The following is a 20138-nucleotide window of genomic DNA, read 5'->3' as shown; positions in this document are numbered from 1 at the left end:
TGCAGATGTGGAGTGGGTCCCCGCAAGACAGCTCTCTGAGGACGGCTTGGGGCTGGACATCGTGGGCGGCAGTGCACAGACACGTGTGCGTGGCTTCTTCTCGCCCACGCTGTGTCTCACGGAGGAGGCCAGGGGAGGCCACTTAGAAGTTAGGGGAGACGTGCTGTCACCGGACTTGACCCAGCTAAATGCAGAGGAACTGATTCTCATGGCTGGTGCAGTTAAGGCCAAATGACCCTGACTCCAGGAACATACTGCTGCCCAGTGACCCAGTGATGGTCGCGTGTGGTCCAGGGCCAAATCAGAGCCCCGGCAGTGGGTGGTGGAGTCTCCCGGAAGGGCAGGGAGGCCTCAGGCCAAAGGCGGGGATGGTTAAGGAGGTTTGCCAGAAGTTCTTGGCTCTGGGCTCTGGGCGGTATGTTTTTGCTGTACGTTTCTTCCAGTTTTCCCAAGATTGCAGCACCACGGACTTCAAGGGGTAGCCAGGGTTCGGGTCTCATGGATGGCGCTCAAGCATGCGTGGCAGAGTAGGGCAGGTGCCAGTGCAAAACCAGGAGGTGTTTGGGAGGGAATACAAGGGAGGGGAACCTGCAGAAAAATGGACTTCTGTGCTAACAGGGGATGGGGGCAAACTGACAATTCTTGAGGTGTTAAGAAAATGGGACACCCAGAGGCTGGGCCATTAGGTCAACATGGAATAAAACAGAAATGAAAATTGATGGAATGGGAGTTCCCGTTGTGGCTCAGCAGAAATGAATCTGACTAGGAACCATGAGGTTGTGGGTTCGATCCCTGGTCTCGCTCAGGGGGTTAAGGATCCAGCGTTGCCATGACCAGTGGTGTAGGCTGCAGATGCGGCTCAGATCTGGCGTTCCTGTGGCTGTGGTGTAGGCCAGCAGCTATAGCTCCAATTCAACGCGTAGCCTGGGAACCTCCATAGGCTGCAGGTGCAGCCCCCCAAAAACAAAATTAATGGAATGGAGTTGTAAACTGTTGCTATTTCTTCTCTGGGATCTCATACTGCAAAACCCACCCACCGAAAGTGAATATAATGTGTGTAAACTGCAGGGCTGCTGCAACAAAACCCCACGGACTGGGGATTGAAATGGCAGAAATTTCTTTCTCACGGTTCTTTGAAGTTTAAGTTCAAGGTCCAGCAGAAGTGTGGTTTCTGGTGAAAGCTCTCTTCCTGGCTTGCAGTCTGACGCCTCATGTTGGGGGAGGGAGGGAGAGGGCACTCTCATGTCTCTCTCTCTCTCTTTTTTTTTTTTAATGTTTGCCTTTATTTAGGGCGGACCTGAGGCATATGGAGGTTCCCAGGCCAGGGGTCAAATCGGAGCTACGGCCGCCAGCCTACACCACAGTCACAGCAACACCAGATCCGAGCCACATCTGCCACCTACACCACAGTGCCACCTACACCACGCCGGATCCCTGACCCACTGAGTGAGGCCAGGGATCGAACCTGCATCCTCATGGATACTAATGGGATTTGTTTCCACTTCGCCATGACGGGAACTCCTCACGTCTCTTCTTATAAAAATACTAATCCTGTTGGATCAGGGTCACACCTCGTGACCTCTTTTTACCTTAATTACCTCCTAAAGGCCCTATTTCCAAGCACAGACACATTGGGGGGGGGTCAAGGCTTCACCATATACATTTGGGGGGACACAGTTCCGTCCATTGCCTATGGATTTACTTGGTGACCTGGAGTAAAAGAAGTCTTGTGCTCTTTTTTGTATCTTTACATTGAATGTAACCTGCTCTGAGCTCATCCGGCTTTACTGTAGGACATTCCGCCTCCACTGTCTGGGGCTCCCTCCCTCTCCCAGGACCCTGCACAAGTCCTAGAGGGGGGTCCCTCAGGGGCTGCACTGTGAGTCACAGGTTACCCTGGGCACAGCCACAGGGTCCACTTAACAGGTCCTTCCAACCCTGGGGCATGAAGCTCATCCCCGCAGCCCCTGAGGACGCGGTGACAAATTGACTTTCACCTTTCAGCCCAGGGCTCCCTGCTGCCCTCCTGCCGCTCCCTGGGGAGTCTGGCCTTGGCTACTCTGGGGACTGTGACAACCACGCACCTTCCCAAGCTTGGGGAGCTGGTGCTCTGACCTCGCTGAGCCCGGCCACGCTCCTCTGTACCCTCCACCCCCACATCCTGCAGAGATTTCCTTCCCCGACCTGGATGTGACACTGGCTTCTTTTCAGGTGGCGGAGGGGGTAGGGGGGATGAGCTCTTGTTCCCTGTGGTCCGGAGGGCATGTGTCCTCTGCTCTCTACAGCTGGCACCACATTCAGCTCCAATGCACTCCGACTGGCATCAGATTTCTCGAGCAACCGCTGGGTGTCTGCTCCTGTGCGGGACAGAAAGGACAGAACGGGGGCTCACAGCCTGACGAAGAGACCAGTGGATACCTGCGGAGCGGAGAGCAGGACGATTTGTAGGCCTTGTGTGTGGCATGAGGTTTCTGAACTTAAAAAAAACCCAAATCACGAGTTCCCATTGTGGCTCAGTGGGTTAGGAACCCTCGTGGACTCGCATCCATGAGGTTGCGGGTTTGATCCCTGGCCTCGCTCAGTGGGTTAAGGATCCAACATTGCCTCAAGCTGTGGTGTCCGTCAGAGACACGGCTCGGATCCGCTGTAGTTGTGGCTGGTGTAGGCCAGCAGCTGCAGCTCTGATTCCACCTGTAGCCTGAGTATAGCCCTAAAAAGAAAAAAAAAAGAAAAAAAAAATTCACAACAGCAGCTTCAATGGCAGGACATGGTAGCTTGATGTTTAAAAGGATAAAATAGGGGCAAGCAAGGTGGGCAGGTCCCCCAAGCCTCTCCAAAAAGCACCGCACATAAGCTGCCCTAACCTAGGGGTGCTCAGGGAGCATCCTGAGGCCTGTGGTCTGAGTGGCCAAGCCCGTGGGGCTCCAGTGGTGCCCACAGGCCCTCCTGCCACCCCCTCCTCCTCCCAACCCCACTCTCTCCTCTGAAGTCCAGGCTTCTACCCCAAGCTGGAGCCCCACGGTGCCCTGCAGGCTGGGTTTCCTGAAAAGCTGGCTCTGAGATGGAGCTGAGCACGTGAGAGGTTTGCTAAGGAGTGCCCTTGGCACCAACACCTGTGAAGGGAGGGTACGGAAGCCATGGGGGCAGGCAGAGAAGCTGAGCTGAGATGTAGGCCCAATGACACCTCCGCCAAGCCCCTCGAGACCTACAGCTGTGAGGTCTGTTCAGAGTCATCCCAAGTCGGCATAAGACCCCAGGCCACAAGACCGTGTCTGGTCCAGTCTCAGGTGTGGGCCTGGGTAGGCATGACCTTGGCTAGGAGGCTCCCTGCGCTGAGGGCCGAAGAACAGCTGGGCTGTCGGAGGCCCGGGCTGCACCCGACAGGGTCCACTCCGAGGTGAGCAGGTGTGATGCTTGGCGAGCAGCTCAAGCCACTCAGCTGCATCTACCCAGGACCAGCTGGGTCCTGGGAGGAGTGGTTGGGGGTGAAGGTGTGGCAGGCCCTGGGGAGCAGTTGGCTGAGGCTGAAACAGGATCAGAAACCACGAAGGGCAAAGGGAGTCACCCTGTCTCAGGAAGGAATACAAAATAAGCAGCTGGACAGAGAACGTCTCCAGGGGCAGCTGGAGAACTTGAATTAGATTAATAAAACCAACCAATCTAATAAATAAACCAAATAAACCAAATAAGTAGTCTAATACCCTAATAAAAGCAAATAAGCCAAAATAGAAGAAAACAAACATTTTTCCCTCCATAGTGAGAGAGGTAAGGATTACTATGTGTTTATCGTTGGTAATAAACACTTCACCAAGCTTTTCCCTGGAACCTGTAGGATGCTTACCTTGCATACAAATAGCCTCAAGGAGGCAAATACCTGCTTCAGTGCTGTGGCTGATTGGTTGACTTGGAAAAAGAGGGTGTAGGTATCAAAGACCCTTTTCATTGTTGAATTTTGACATTCAGACTGTTGGCAGTTGTCTCTGGATATTTTTGTTTTTTAGGGCCACACTCACGGCATATGGAAGTTCCCAGGCTAGGGGTCTAATTGGAGCTGCAGCTGTCAGCCTACACCGAAGCTCACAGCAACTCTGGATCTTTAACCCACTGAGTGGGGCCAGGGATCAACCCCAGTCCTCATGGATACTAGTCGGGTTCCTTACCCCTGAGCCACAACGGGAACTCTTCTCTCTGGAAATTTAACACACCTGTTATTTAGGATGAGTCAAAGGACACCTGTATTTTTTCAAGAATGTTTACTCTAGGAATTCCTGTCGCGGCTCAGTGGAAATGAATTGGACTAGCATCCATGAGGCTGCAGGTTTGATCCCTGGCCTCGATCAGTGGGTTAAGGATCCAGCGTTGCCATGAGCTGTGGTGTAGGTCACAGATGCGGGTCAGATCTGGCGTTGCTGTGGCTGTGGTGTAGGCCAGCAGCAACAGCTCCAATTAGACTCCTAATCTGGGAATTTCCATATGTAGTGGGTGTGGCTCTAAAAAGAAAAAAAAAAAAAAAGAATGTATATATGTGTGTATAACTGAGTTACTTTGCTGTATAGCAGAAATTACCACAATGTTGTAAATCAACTATACTTCAATAAAAGGGCAAATTAAAAAATCAACGCATAAAGTAAAATACATAGGGTTATAAGGGAAAACAAACATACTGAAATTGTTATCAGAATTTAAAAATTGTAATATAGCAATATATGTGCTTTTTTATTGAGGCCTTGCATAAAGAGGTCTAGGGATGGGTTCAATAACTTATCGTCATGATCTTGAATTAGTGATGGGCGGAACTGAAATATTTTAAAATATCTGCAGCAACCGTGGGGTGATATGAAAATGGTTGTGATTTCTCTTGGGGACAAAGTCCCCGGCACCGCCTGTACTTCTGTAGTGTGATGCCTACAGGCCCACAGGAAGGAAATGCTAATTTCAAATAGTGATTAGTAAAAATAAGTACATAATGCTTTTCCCCAACCAGTTCATGACCCCCTGGCCTCCACTCCTGACCCCCAGGTTAAGAACTCCTGGTGTAGGAGTTCCCTTTGTGGCTCAGTGGTTAACGAACCCGACTAGGATCCATGAGGATGCGGGTTCCATCCCTGGCCTCTCTCAGTGGGTTAAGGATCTGGCATTGCCGTGAGCTGTGGTATAGGTCACAGACGTGGCTCAGAACCCGAGTTGCTGTGGCTGTGGCATAGGCCGGCAGCGGCAGCTCCGATTAGACCCCTAGCCTGGGAATCTCCGTATGCAGCAGGAGCGGCCCTAAAATAGCAAAAAAAAAAAAAAAAAGTGTGTGTGTACACACAAAAAACCAAAAACCAAACCAGAGACATAGGGATTCCTGGAGCAGATGTTCTTCCTCTGGCAAAGGATTATCTGTGCATCCTCTTCGTTTTCATTTTAGATTTATTTTTTATTGAAAGAACATGGGTTTAGCAATATATGTTTCACGAGGACATTATGTGTTACTTCTATACACCCCGCAGCATGCTCACCACAGAAAAATGTAATGTCCATCCAGCACCACACGGCTGAACCCCTTTACAAGTTCATACACAGCCCTTCCCCTCCGGTAACCTCTGCCCCGGTCTGTGTGCCCTCTTGGTTATGCAAATGTGGGCCCCCGGGGTGCCATCCTCTTCTTCCTGGGGTGTGGGCTGTGGGGCTTCCCATCTTTGCTGGTGGGGGTGGGGCTCTCTGAAAACGGACACCCACACCCTAACCCCAATCTCTGAGATGCAAAGTCAGGCACACCTGTCCAGGTGAGCTAGGGTGGTCCAAGGAGCAGTGGTAGGGAAGAGGGGAGAAGCCCTTAAAATAAATCTGCTTGAGTGAAGGGGGATTTGGGCTGACGTGCTGTCCTCATTTCAAAGGAGGAGGGCTGAGGCCAGCGGGAGAGGTTGCTGGAGGCCCCTACCCACTCAGCTACCCGCCCCAGCGGCCGTGTTTGGGAAGTGATAGCTGAGGACAGGAAAGTGGACTAAGCTCTGTAACCCCGCACCTAGTCCCTGAAGAGCTGGCAGGCCCCTGGGGTGGAGCAGCATCTGTGCGAGCAAGCTTCAACAGTGACACCTTGTGACAGCAAGGAGCAACAGGAGCAGCGGGCTGCTGGAACCCTGCTTCTTCTTCTCATCTGTGGACCCGTTTTGTCTCCTGGCATTGTAACTGAGCAGGAGAGGGGCAGGTTCAGACAGATGCTGATCAGGAAAGGAAGGGGATGCGAAGACAATGGAGGAGCAGTTAAGAAACAATAGTACAGAAGTTCCTGTCATGGCGCCGTGGTTAACGCATCCGCCTAGGAACCATGAGGTCGCAGGTTCAATCCCTGGCCTTGCTCAGTGGGTTAAGGATCCGACGTTGCCGTGAGCTGTGATGTAGGTCGCAGACATGGCTCGGATCCCGCGTTGCTGTGGCCCTGGCATAGGCTGGCAGTAGCAGCTCCGATTAGACCTCTAGCCTGGGAACCTCCATGTGCTGAGGGTGTGGCCCTCGAAAAAGACAAAAAAAGGACAAAGACACACAAAAAAAGAAGCAATAGTACAGCCTTGGGACAGGATTCTGGTTCCCTCTCAAGGGATACACATAATAATATAGGCCTCTCATACACTAAGAGAAAAGTTATATTCCTATGCTTCCTCTAGAAATGAATACTTAACATTGAACAGCTTCTTTGTCCTTCTCCCTGGGTTAACTGCACCCTAAACACAAGCAACTGTAAAAGCTAAAGCTTAGGCGCCCTGAACACAATTGCCCATGTGTTAAAGACGATTCGCACAGGAAGTTTTTCAGGCACTTGCCTAGTTTATTCTAATCGCTGATCGATATCCCCGTTTGCCAAGTACTGTTCCTCTAGGCAATAACCCAGAAGACCACCACGATCATGCCGAGATCGCCCGACGCCAGCTTTGATGACTAAGATTCCCGCAAAGAAAAAAGAATGCATGTCTGCCCCATCCGGATTCCTATCCGAAAGCCTGTTTTTCTCCTTTTTACTATAAAACTCGCAATTCTTACCAATGGGGGCACAGTCTTTAAGGCTTTAGGCTGCTGTGGCCCCCTTGGCCTGGCAAAGCAATAAAGCTATCTTTTTCTCCTTCACCCCAAACTCTGTCTCCTTGTTTGTATTCGGCACTAGGGGACAGATTTCGGCAACAGAGTGAGGAGGCAAAGGGGGCATCCCCTTGGGACTAAGGAGGATGTTGAGAGTTTTGAATAATTTGGGGCAAGCCTCCTGCCCAAAAGACACACAGGGACTAAAGCAACAAACTGGAGCAATAATAGAAATGTGAACATATTTGTAACTGAAGTCGGTGAAGCAGATTGTAGCGGCTCCTATATTATTACCGTATTATACATAATATTTGGCCATTATGATCATCCCTCCCATGTGTTACCATAATAAATCCCACTCTCAGGGGGTGACCTTACTAAACCTTATGTGAACAGTTCTTGGCAGGCGTCTTATTGTCATCCCACAAAGGTTCTCCAATCACGCCAGCAGATCCAGCCTTTGGCGTGCTTGAGAATTCACTTTTCCCAGCGCCTCCAGGACCCCCTCCCCACTCCTGCCCGCCCACCACCAGGCGACCTGCTCTCTCCTCGCTTTTTGTCAACTGCTCTCCAGAGAGCTTATTCCCGGTCTAACTGCTTGGCCACGTGGTTCTTTGTTGGGAATATTTACAATGAAACCTGGACAAAGCTGTAAGTCAAAGAAGGACTGGAGAGAACAAAGGGGAAAAACTTTAAGAAATACCTCCCCTGCTTCTGAAATTACACAAACAGCCTGCACAAAGAGGCGCTGCAGAGACTTCTCAAGGAGAAGTCAAACAACCTGGGGAGAAGGCAGCACAGGCGAATGGGAAATCCCTTGGCAGAGAAAAGGGCTCGGGTTCGTTTTCAGTTGCTGTGCATTTTAATCCATCTCCATTAGCCTCCGGCTTCCAGAAAGTATTCCACACTCCATAGCCCCTGTCAGCTGTCCTTGATCGGGGAAGGAAATCAGGGAGGTGGTCCTTGTGGGTCCGACTCACGGACCTGCAGGATGCATGGCTCTGTTGGAGAATTCAGCACTTGCCTCTGAGACTTTGCAGACTATTGTGAGGCTGCCGGGGTTCCCCCTGAATGCGAGACGAAATCACAAGTCCTTCTGTTTGGAGATTAAAGAAAGGCTGACCCCATAAAACTGAGCACTTGGGGCTAGAAATAGGTATGAAAGGATCTTGCCTGGGAAGGGAACTGTTTTACAGACGTGGAACCAGATGTGAATGGCATGGTGGCAGCTCTGCCCTTCCCAGGTGAGGGCTCTTTCCACAACGCCACTCAGTCCCTGTGCCTGGCCCTCCCTCCCGACTTCAAGTTCCTCTTGGGGTTCCTCGAAAACCTTGAGCCATCACCGAGTGACCTGTCTGCTCCTACGTGGGCACAGCCCACCCACCAGCCTCCCCGGATCAGCTCCTGATGAAGAGCTGACATCCTCTCTCATCTGTTCTGCCTGTTTGACCCTCCAGGGCGTTGAGCTCCAGGCATGGAGTTCTAAGGAGAAAGACTCTTTTTAACTGTCTCTCTCAGAGAGAGCTCACATCCCCACTCTGCCTCGCATGCCTAGCACAGGCTGGGCGCACAACAGAACCAGTAAACACCTCCCTTTGTCCCCACGCCCACTTCAAACCAGGAAGCAATTGGAGGCTGGACTTTGCCTAGATCCCCAGCCCCATGGCACCTGCTGGAGGCCACAGAGAGCCAAGGGGCTGGAGAGGCATGTGATGGGGATTTTGGATGTTAGCAAATGAAGCATTGGAGATCTCTCTGGTCCAGGATGATGGAAAGGCTCCCTGGCGAGCTGGGGGCCAGCTGGGTCTGGAATAAATGAGGAGGGATCCATCACGGGTGGAGAAGGACGGTGAGGACTTTATCAGCCCCCAGTGTCCTCACGCAGATTTCCAGGGAAAGCTTAGGTGGGTCACGTGGCTCTTCCTGGGCCAAGTCCCATGGTCAGAGGATGAAGGCTGACCAGCCAGATGGTCACATGCCAATCTCGGAGGGGGCAGCGAGGCACTGACTGTGGCGAGAGTGTCCCACAGGGTGGACATGGGGTGCTGGAAAGGAAGTCGAGGTGGCTGGGTTTGGGTTCCATGGTAAGCAGAGCAGGAAGCAGAGGCTCAGTGCCAGTCATTTGTGAGGGAGGGTGACCCCAGGGAGCAGGACAGGGAAAAGGGGAGGGCAGCTTCGGGGGGATGGGAGGAGGGGGATCCAGTTCCAGGGCGTGTTATGGAGCTGCCCACGACTCGGTAACACATGTAACTGGTTGCTCAATCACACAGGACTGTGCTCTGAGACACTGTACCAAAAACAGGTTCTCTGCACAGTTCTTCCCATGAGAAGGGACAAAAACCAGTCCAGGTGCTTCCATCTCACCTGTTTCTCCCATAGGGTGTTATTTTGCCAGACTTCCTGGTTGCTCACAGGTCATTGCAGCATCTCACCCCCTGGGTCCAGGGAAGCTGGAGAGGCAGGAAGAGCGTGGCCAGAGACTGCTAGGTGGAGCCTGGTCCGAGTCCACACAGAGGCGGTGGTCCCAGCAGTGGCTGGGGCTGGTGGCCCGTGGCCCAAAGATACGTGAGAGAGTCCAAAGTGACACAGAGTGATGTCGAATCCAGAGGGGGTTGAGAGTGTGCAGTGAGATAAAACTCAGCACCTCCAAAGGAAAAGGCAGGATGAGCTCCTCTCGGACCCTTGTCTTGTTGTCTGTAGGAGAGAAGTTCGGAACAGCGCCTTTGGGCGTGGCGATGCGGGAATTCAGAGTTAAAGATCGAGGTTTGAAATTTTGCCAAAGGACCAGAAGGGGCAGCGAGCAGAGCAGAGGCTGAACATCCCGAAAGGACCAGGGTCCACCCAGCGCCAGCCCACAGCCAAGGGACACCGATTGGGTCTCACGTCCCCACTGGCGCAAGCATCTGCTCATCTCACCATGTCCCCAGTCAAACCCCAGTCCTCCTCTCTGTGCAGAAGCTGGAGCTCTCGGACCCGAAGGAGCTGTGTCCTTGAGGGAGGGTGTGTGTGTGAGGGTGGCCCTTGGTGGCTGTCTGTGGGGTCCGGTCACCATTTCCCTGTGCAGGAAGGATAGGGATAGAGGAGGATAATTACATAGTTTAAATCCCACTAGAAGGTTAAAGGCAGAAAGGGAATTTAAGGGCGTCTGGGAGATGCTGCAAGCTAATGACCACTCAGGAAAAGAATCCAGTAACCTAGCAAGAGTCTACCCCGCCTGGAAGAAAGACCAGGTGCATTCAAGCCCCAGGCACATTCAAGCTGCAAATCCCGAGAGGTAAAACACAACACAATAGATTGGGGTCTATATCTTGCTACATAAAGTCAGGGAGTTAATGGTCCTTGAAGAGCAAGTAGCCAAGACAGAAACACAGGTGGAACGGGACATTATACTGAAACCTGAGCTGAATTATCATATGTCAGTCTCTGTCGCCACCCTTTTGCTAATATACAGGTCCTACGACAGGTCCCGGCTACACACAGAGGGTCCAAGGAGGAACTAATGATGTGAGCCTTGACGTCTATCAAAAATGAGGAAGGAGGTGACCTTCCGCCCTCTCCATTTTTGCTTTGGTTATAAAAATGTAGCCTTCTTTGTTCTTGAGGCTGCGCTCCCTTGCCTGCCTGCTTGTAGCTCTCACAAGCATCCCGTGCTAATAAACTCACCCTTCACCTATCATTTAGCCTCACGCTGATCTCTTTCTGCATCGAGACAATAGAACCTGAGCTTCAGTTACGTCCTGACACCAGGTGATTGGTTTCCACCAAAAGACAGTGGATTCACGTCCCTTCCTAAGGCAGGGATCTTGGGTTCCAGTCCCAGTCTGAGTTTTGGCTGGGGGCAAGTCCCATCCACGAAGGACTGCAGTTTCAGGAACCGTCGAGGCTTCTGTGTGATGGGACACTTGGCCAAGGTCAAAAAAGAAAGTGAAAAGAGTGACATCACAAAACTATGAAAACACGTGGCCTTGAGGACAGGGGATGGCATTGAATATGCCTCCAACACAGAGCTCCCCTGCTTTGCTTGTCTGAGCCAGAACCCCCCACCCCTTCCCCCACGATGTCCTGGACGTTCCGTCACAACCCTTAGCAGACCGCCCCATAGCTTCCGGCTTGTTCCAGCCCACCAGACCTCAGGCTGTAGGAGGGCAGGGTCCGTTTCTTGTTCACTATTTCATGCCCCGGGCCTGCCACGCTGCAGGCTCTCAGCCACGCTCCAGAAGCCAGTGATTCATATGTTGGTCTCGATATCAGGTCGACTCAGGCCGTGAGGCTGGCTGTGGGGTCTGTGAGCTCCCAGAGGGAAGGCCATGTCCTGCTCATCCCTGTCTCCGTTCCCTGGCTGGGACTCAGCACACAGGAGGGCTCAGCATCATTTTTTTTTTTTCCTTTTTAAACTTGTACCTGTGACATAAGGAAGTTCCCTTGTTAGGGGTTGAATCAGAGCTGCAGCCGCCTGCCTGCCCCACAGCTCACAGGAAGCTGGGATCCAAGCCACATCTGTGACCTACGCTGCAGCTTGCGGCAATGCTGGATCCTTAGCCCACTGAGCAAACCTGCATCCTTGCAAACACTATGTCAGGTTCTCAACCCCCAAGCCACAACGGGAACTCCCAGAACCATTTGTTGAGCGAATGACCGACATCACCTCCTCAGTCGTCACCTTTTTGGTTCCATCCCAGTCTGCACCCGGGAGGAGGTGAAGGATGGGCACGGGACCTTCTCTTAACATCTTGGAAACCTGGGATGACACTCTGCCTGCGCAGAGCTGGGGTGGAGATGGCGAGGGTGTCCTTATGGCTCCGGGTCCAAGGACAGCAGCGTGGGGTGGTCTCACCTGCTGGATGCCCGCCTGCCCCAAGGAGGGCTGGATATGTGGCTGCCTCACAAAACCAGTGGAAAACCACCCTCCTGATCCAGGACATAGAATTCCCCAGGCTGGAGGCTGCCCGAGGGGGCCACAGATGCTGGGACTTGGTGCAAGTCCCTGAAATACTGTTCTTTCTCCCCAGTGCTTGTCCCAGTTCTGGTAAATGTGAGGTTCATTACCAGCAATCACGGGCAACAGCACAAAGACAGCCGGAGGAGATCCAACTGGAAACTTTCCTGGTCTCAGAGGCACAATCTCTGCTCAGCAAAGCCTGGCCCTGGCGCCTCGGCGACAGCAGTCTCCTGGGTAACGGTGGCCAGGATGGGGAGCCCAGGCCCTGTTGGGGGTCTCCGGAGCCAGCCCGGCAGGCTGTGTGGGGCAGCTCAGCTGGGATGGGTTCACCGACAGGAGAAAAGACCCGGGTGGGTGCTGGGCTCCATCCACACTGCAGGCCAAGGAGAAGGGTGCGGCTGGGGGGTCAGGGGCTAGGATGTCCTCCGTGACGCCTGGGAGATGGGTGCACACCTGAGACAGCATGCATCTCTTCCTCCAGCCCTGTGTTGTGAGACCCCCAGTTGTCACAGCCCAGGCCTGCTCCGCCCCTATGAACGGGGCATTTCTGAACAGCTAGAGAATTCCGTTTCCCCATCTCTCTCTCTCTCTCTCTCTCTCTCTTTTTTTTTTTTTTTTTTTTGCCTTTTAGGGCTGCGCCTGTGACACATGGAAGTTCCCAGGCTAGGGATCAGGTCGAATAGGAGCTAGAGCTGCTGGCCTACACCACAGCCACAGCAACATGGGATCCGAGCCGTGTCTGCAAACTACACCGCGGCTCAAGGCAACGCCGGATCCCTAACCCACTGTGAGAGGCCAGGGATCCAACCCACATTCTCACAGATATTAGTGGGGTTTGTTTCCACTGAGCCACAACGAGGACTCCCTCCCCAACTCTTTTGAGATGGAAAGAGACGACTTTTGCCCCCCGGGTTGGCTAGAGCTGCCCCATTTCCCAAATGGCATGGTGACATCAGATTGCTGCCAACTGCTTCTAACTGCCTGATTCCACAGGGGCCTAGGGATGCCCCCGGAGAGTCAGCTATGCCCCCTGCCTCCTCCAGAAATGCTGCAGCCTGGGACCTGCAGAATGGGCCTTGTGCGCTAATGAACTCCCGGGGCTTCCCTGGCAGAGGTGGAGGCAGCCCGGACAACTTCTTTCTCTTCTTGGTCTTTCCTCTTTCCCTCCCCAGCTAACTTCACCACGCAGGGAAGACCCGTGGAGGCCCTCCTGGAGGTCAGCTGTGCTTTTACAATAAATCACTCTCAAAGAGTGGAAGCCTGTGGGCCGGAGGTGGGGGACCGCATGTCAGAAGGGATGGGCAGAGTTAGCATCGTTCCATAGGAGGGAGGCTGTGTTCCAACCTGCGGAAACTGATGGGCTAAATGCACCTGCCCCAGTGGTACCTAGAAAAGGCTTAGACGGGAATCCCAGTGCCCCCCTACCCCCACCCCAGCTCCGGCACTTTGCTGCACGTCCCAGAGAAGGGGAGGAAGGCTGGGGCATCTTGGAGGAGGACCCTAGAGGCAGGAGAACCAGAGAGAGGAGACGTTGTTGTGAAATGACCCCAGAGGACACTCCAGGAAGATGGAGAACAGCTTTCTTACGCCAGCGGGTCCACAGGGAACTGAACCAAAAGGGGGAGATACATTTACAGCGCTTGCTTACGTGTCTAACATGCTACATTAATCTTTAGTTACACGCAAAGTTACATGCAAGGTACAGAAAGGTGTGTAGCTGTAAAGAAGGCCTTATATTGTTACTTTAATAATTAACCTCAAACACAATCTAGCTATTACTGAATTTCCTTAGAACAGTCGGGTCCTGGAGTTTTCCAGGTTCTAATGACTTTGTTTTTCTCAGAGCCCTCATATGAGTCACCTTAGGTTCACCAAGATGAACGGTGGCAGCAAGATGGCTTCGCTCTTGCCAAGCTCCTTATTCCCTTTGCCACATCCCTACAACGTCAGAGGCAAACGCCAAAAGGACCAATCATGGGAGAACCATCTGGATGGAATATGAGCTCGGGATTGTCTAATATTAATGTTGGATTTTTTTGAGCCACGAACTGTGCTTGTACATCCAGATGTTGTGAGCACAAATGAGAACTTAGAGAATCCTGTCAATAACCAAGTAAGGTAGATATTTTTATCTCCAGTTTATAGGGCGGGAAACTAAGACTTGCAGGGATTAAATAATTTACTCAAGTTCATTGGGGTAGCTTGTATCCAAAGATAGGGAGTTCCCATTGTGGCTCAGTGAAAATGAATCTGACTAGCATCTGTGAGGATACAGGTTCGATCCCTGGCCCTGCTCACTGGGTTAAGAATCTTGGGTTGCCATGAGCTGTGATGTAGTTTGCAGACACGGCTTGGATCTGGCGTGGCTGTGGCTGTGGTGTAGGCCAGTGGCTACAGCTCAGATTCCACCCCTAGCATGGGAACCTCCATATGCCATGGGTGCGGCCCTAAAAAGACAAAATAATAATGATGATAATAAGATGGCCCCCAACAGCTTTGCTCCTTCCTGTACACAGGTGCTACTTCTCCTCTTAAGAGATGAAGTTTGTATTTCCCACTCTTGAATCTGGGTTGGGCCCAGAACTGGTTGACAAATAGAATGGAGACGAGATGATATGCTGGGGCTCCAAGTCCCAACATTAAGAAACATAGGAGGCTTGGAGTTCCCATCGTGGCTCAGTGGTTAACAAACCCAACTAGGAACCATGAGGACTCGGGTTCAATCCTTGGCCTTGCCCAGTGGGTTAAGGATCCAGCATTGCCGTGAGCTGTGGTATAGGTTGCAGACGAAGCTCAGCTCTGGCATTGCTGTGGCTCTGGTGTAGGCTGGTGGCTGCAGCTCCAATTCGACCCCTAGCCTGGGAACCCCCATATGCTGTGGTTGGGGCCCTAAAAAGACAAAAGACAAAAAGACAGAAAGAAAGAAAGAAGGAAGGAAGGAGGAAGGAAGGAAGGAAGGAAGGAAGGAAGAAAGAAAGAAAGAAAGAAAGAAAGAAAGAAAGAAAGAAAGAAAGAAAGAAAGAGAGAAAAAAGAAAGAAAGAAAGAAAGAAAAGAAGGAAGGAAGGAAGAAAGGAAGAAAGAAAGAAAGAAAAGAAGGAAGGAAGAAAGAAAGAAAGAAAGAGAGAGAAAGAGAGAGAAAGAAGAAAGAAAGAAAGAAAGAAAGAAAGAAAGAAAGAAAGAAAGAAAGAAAGAAAGAAAGAAAAAAAGAAGACACTTAGGAGCTTTGGTTTCCTTTGCTATCCTGCTTTTTTGCGAACCCAGCCTCCATATTGTGGGGAAGCCCAAGCCGTCGAGGGGGGAGGCCCGTTTGGAAGAGAATCAGGGCTCTCTGCTGACTGGTGCGGCTGAGCTCTGAACGTACGTGATGCTCAATTAGAGGTAGACCTTCTCACCCCCAGTGAGAACTCAGCTGATGACACACAGGGCAAAGTCAAGCCATTAGCGCTGGGCCCTGCCCAAACTGTAAAATCTTGAGCAAATACCTGCTGTTCTGAGTTCCAGGTTTTACAGTGTTTATTAGGCAACAGTAGATAACTGAAACCATCCCACAGACAGTAAGTGGCAGAACGGAGATGCAGACCCGAGTCTGAAGGTCCAGAGTCCAGAGGTCCAGAGTCCACTCTCTAGCCCCTGTCCCCCAGGGCTGACCTGCCCCCACTGAGGTGTAACACCATCTGACCTGTTCCCTGAGATGAAGCCCAGCAGGCTTCCAGTCACGTGCAGGATATAGGCTGGGCACCTGCAGTTTCTAGGAACACTGGAGTATTAGGAAGTCCCCTCTCACACAGCTCCCCGAACTCCCAGCCCAGGCTGCCAGTGCAAAGAGCTTGCCTGGGGTCAGACGCTTCGTTCCAGCCCCTCCTCAGCCACTGACCCAGCTGCCCGGGATGCCTGCGGGGGGGGAGCCTGCCAGGCTTAAACAGTAAGCAGACCTAAGATTGTTCACCTTCCTGCTTCTTTCTCCACCTCCCCCGCCAAGCCCGCCTCTTCACCTACGATCCACCCGAGGCAAGTGAGGTCACGGAGGGAGGACCTGAGGTCAGCTTCAAGGAAGGGACCTGGTGCGCCCCCCAAGGATCTGAGAAAAGGATCTGGGCAATATCAGCATCATTCCATAGGATGGAGGATACGTCCCAGCCTGGGGAAACTGATGGTCTAAATTCACATCCCCCCAGTGGTACCTGGGGGGGAGGTGCCCACTGGTCAGACATTCCAGAATAAAGGCCTTGGAAAGCAGGGCACCCCAAATCAATCCCGCTATTCCACCCCTCCCCCACTCCAAGCTGCTAACTGGACAGCATCTCTAATGAGAGACGAATCAATGTCCCATGTACCTTGGCCTTTTGCCTTGTGAGAGGTCTTCCCTGAGACCATCAGAGAGCTTACTATGTGTCCCTGGGACAGGGGACCCTGAGGACCCTGCGTGTGACAAGCCTCTGAGAGGGCTAATGGGGCAGGCTGTGGCTGGAGCTGCCAGCTCGGAACACAGAGCAAGAGATGGTGGCTGTGCCAGGAGTACCCCTGCTGCCAGAGTGATGGCACCAAAGGATATGCGGATGTCTCAGGAGCTGGTCTTAGATCCCGCCTGAGAAGGCTGGAGCTGGCGGGGTGTCCACCTGCACTGAGATGCAGCAAGAGCTGAGGATGGGGAATCAAAGGCTCTCACAGGTGCCAGTAAGACACAGCCAGTGGCCTATCCTGCCCCTCCCCCCGCCCCCCACCCGGTAGACAGGTACCTGGTGGGGGGAGGGAAGGTGGAAGCGTGAGACAGGGGGTGGGAGATTGCCAGCTCTCCCAGCCTGGACTGGATGGGGCTTCCCAGTGGCAGAGTCTCCACCATGGAGGGAGCAGCTTCACGTGAACTTTGGAAGCTCCACTATTGTGCATAACTCCTCGCTCTGATTACGGAAATTGGATGTTTGCAGCTATAAGTGACCCAAGGAATTTTTAGTATCTTGGATTGACCTGAAAAACCAAGAGTTCATCCAGGGTTGGGGGAGAAATGACTCCACTGAGAAGGTTTTAAAAGGAAATGGGAGGAGAGGATGAAGTGGGTTCCCGATTCGACCCCCAAGGCTCACCTGCTCAGTAAAACTGTTACACAAACCAGGAAGAGTTCTGGATGAATGAGCTGGAAAGGGATTTATTGACAGGACACTGGGTGGCTCAGAGAATCGCTGGAGAAGCAGCTCCAGCAACTGGTTGGTGACAAACGGAACCACGGAGAGGGTGCCACCACCTCCCTCTGTCCACCGGATGCTGTGTGACACAGTCATCACGTTTCTAGAATTTATAATAGGAGGGAGCCACTGTCTCCCATCGAAGCTCAGTTGGTGGCAAAGACCCCAATTACAGGCGAGGGATTCAGATGCTCCCCCTGGAGGAGGGGGAGCCGGCAAAAATCCATGAAATGGGTGAACCCTTAATTGATTGCTCTTAAAAATGGAAGGAGCAGCTTTGTTTAGCCCCAAATTGTCAAGATTACATTTTCAGCCACCAGGCTAAATGGGGATTTGAAAACTGGAGTGTTCTACAGAGTAGCTTATTAGAGAAAAATAAAGGTACTTTTTTGCATTGCCTGAGTTTGCAGCTATGAGATCCGTACTCCATCCCGAGATAATGCATGAAATGAACAAAAGACACCAATGAAATCCCGTGGCACGTGCATGAACATAGAGGGGCCATGCTTAGTAAATGTGGGACAAGGATGCCGGACAGAGTCATGGTCTTCCTTCCTCCACCCCCTCCCCTGCAATTATCTCACTGATGTCCCACTAGGGGCAGAGCCTTCACCCCTGTGCAGCTAGACACAGCTGTGAGCTTGGTCTTGGTCTTGCTCTGGGCCACTGAAGTGCGTGCAGCACACAGCAAGGACCGAGAGACATAGCAGTGGGCAGCAGGGCCTCAGTGATGCTCTGGACACCCCCTCCTGGGACAGCACCCCTCCATCCCTGGTGCCCCCAAGCGCTGGACTCCAAGCCTCCCCTCTGGTCCCCCAGCCTCCCTCAGAAGACACAGCCTCAGGAGGACCACAGGCCCTACCACGCTGTGCCTGGTCCTCTGGCCCCTAGAGAGTGTACCTCTTGTCCCCCTCTCCACCACCTCCTCCTCATCCTTCAAAGCTCAGATGAATTCCTGCCCTGGTCACTCTTAGGTCTCCCTTCTGAGCCCTGAGCTACCGGGCCATGTGCAAAACAGTATTCTTAAAGCTAGAAAAGATTTAGTCTTTTTTTTAATCTTTTTTTTTTTTATAAGTTTGTAGGTTATTTGTATTCCTTCAATTCTTGAAATGCATTTTGGAGTCTTCGGCCAGTTTTTTCTATTGGATTGTCTATATTTTCCCTTCAATTAATGAGCGGTCATTGTGTATCATGGATACTTATTCTTTATTTATTTGTTTTTGTCCTTTTAGGGCTGTACCCGCGGCATATGGAGGTTCCCAGGCTAGGGGGCTAATTGGAGCTGCAGCTGCCAGCCTATGCCAGAGCCACAGCAATGCCACATCTGAGTCATGTGTGTGATCTTCACCACAGCTCACGGCAACGCCGGATCCTTAACCCACTGAGTGAAGCCAGGGATCGAACCTGCAACCTCACGGTTCCTAGTCTGATTCGTTTCTGCTGCGCCACAAGAGGAACTCCCCAAAAAGATTTAGTCTTTTCAGAAGGAGTTAGTCGAAACGCTCCACTTTAAACAGGGACAGGTTGGAACAGAGATGGTGTTAGCACACGGTGGCTGAAGAGGCACACCAGCAATCAGTGGCAGAGCAGAGTTTAGACCCCTGGACCTCCAAACCTCTCGGGGGAGGCTGCCCACACTGCCTCAGGCGTCTGCTTCGTAGCTGCCATGCCTGCCCACAAAGTTGTGTCCCATGAGGGCTCTTTCTTCTCAGGTGGACAGCAGGTGATGCTCAGAGCCCACAAGGCATCCCCGGGGTGGGCAGAGGCCATTCCAACACTCTCTCCCTAAGCATCTATTGATGCTCTGAGGTCCCTGATAAGTAAGACTCTAGCACCAGTGGGTGGTAACTCCTTCAGGCAGAAGGCTGAGAACAGTTTCCATGGAGACCGCCCAGGCTCTGGTTTCCATAGCAACACTTGCAAGAGGTTACAGAGCTTCCTGCTTATGTCAACTTAGCATTTCCAACTGCTCTATCTTCAGGCCAACCCTGGGCCTGATACAGGGCTTCCTGTCTGGGATGGGTGGGAGAACTCAAGAGCCGGAGGGGAAGTGGGTGAAATTGCACAGTAAGTTGACAGTGAGGCCGTCCCCTTAGCTAGCAGGCCCTCTTCTATTCCAGCAGCAGGGTATGCCAATGCCGAGACATACACTCACTCAAATAAAAAGATCACATCTTCATGGTGTGGGCTCCCTGCCACCTCTGCTCTCTGGAGGTGACTGCTGTAGGGAGGCTGTGAATATCCTTCCAGTCTAGGATATGCACATCATGGAGATATTGTTTGGAAAATTCACAAATGGTACACACACATATATATAGATATTCTGCCACCTGCTTTATCCTAATTATAGATCTTGGAGAACTTTACACATCAGCACAAATAGATCTTCCTCATGCTTTTTCTTTTTTTTTCTTTTTTCTTTTTTTTTTGTCTTTTTAGGGCTGCACCCATGGCATTTGGAAGTTCCCAGGCTAGGGGTCGAATTGGAGCTACGCTGCCAGCCTATACCACAGCCACAGCAATGCAGGACCCGAGCCACATCTGCAACCTACATCACAGCTCACAGCAATGCCAGATCCTTAACCCACGGAGCAAGGCCAGGGATTGAGCCTGCGTCCTCATGGATACTAGTTGGGTTTGTTACCACTGGCCACAATGGGAACTCATTCTTTGTAATGGCAATAAAATACTGCAGTTTTTAAAATTAAGTCTTCAATTGAAGGTCTTTTGTTTTCAATTTCTTGCTATTACAGCAATAAATATCCTTATACATACATTTCTGTATACTTGTTTGAGTGTGTCCTTAGGATAAATTCCTTGGGGTGAAATGGCTGGGTCAAACACACTGCATTCTAAAATTTGAAATTTTAAAATTCGATTCTAATCAAACCAGTTTACTGCCACTATTGATGCAAGAAGGCTTATACACACCTGAGAAGACTGGGTTTTATTAAAGTCAAAC

Source organism: Phacochoerus africanus, chromosome 3 (assembly GCF_016906955.1).
Source record: "Phacochoerus africanus isolate WHEZ1 chromosome 3, ROS_Pafr_v1, whole genome shotgun sequence".
NCBI lineage: Eukaryota > Metazoa > Chordata > Mammalia > Artiodactyla > Suidae > Phacochoerus > Phacochoerus africanus.
Note: the sequence above shows the minus strand (reverse complement) of the source record.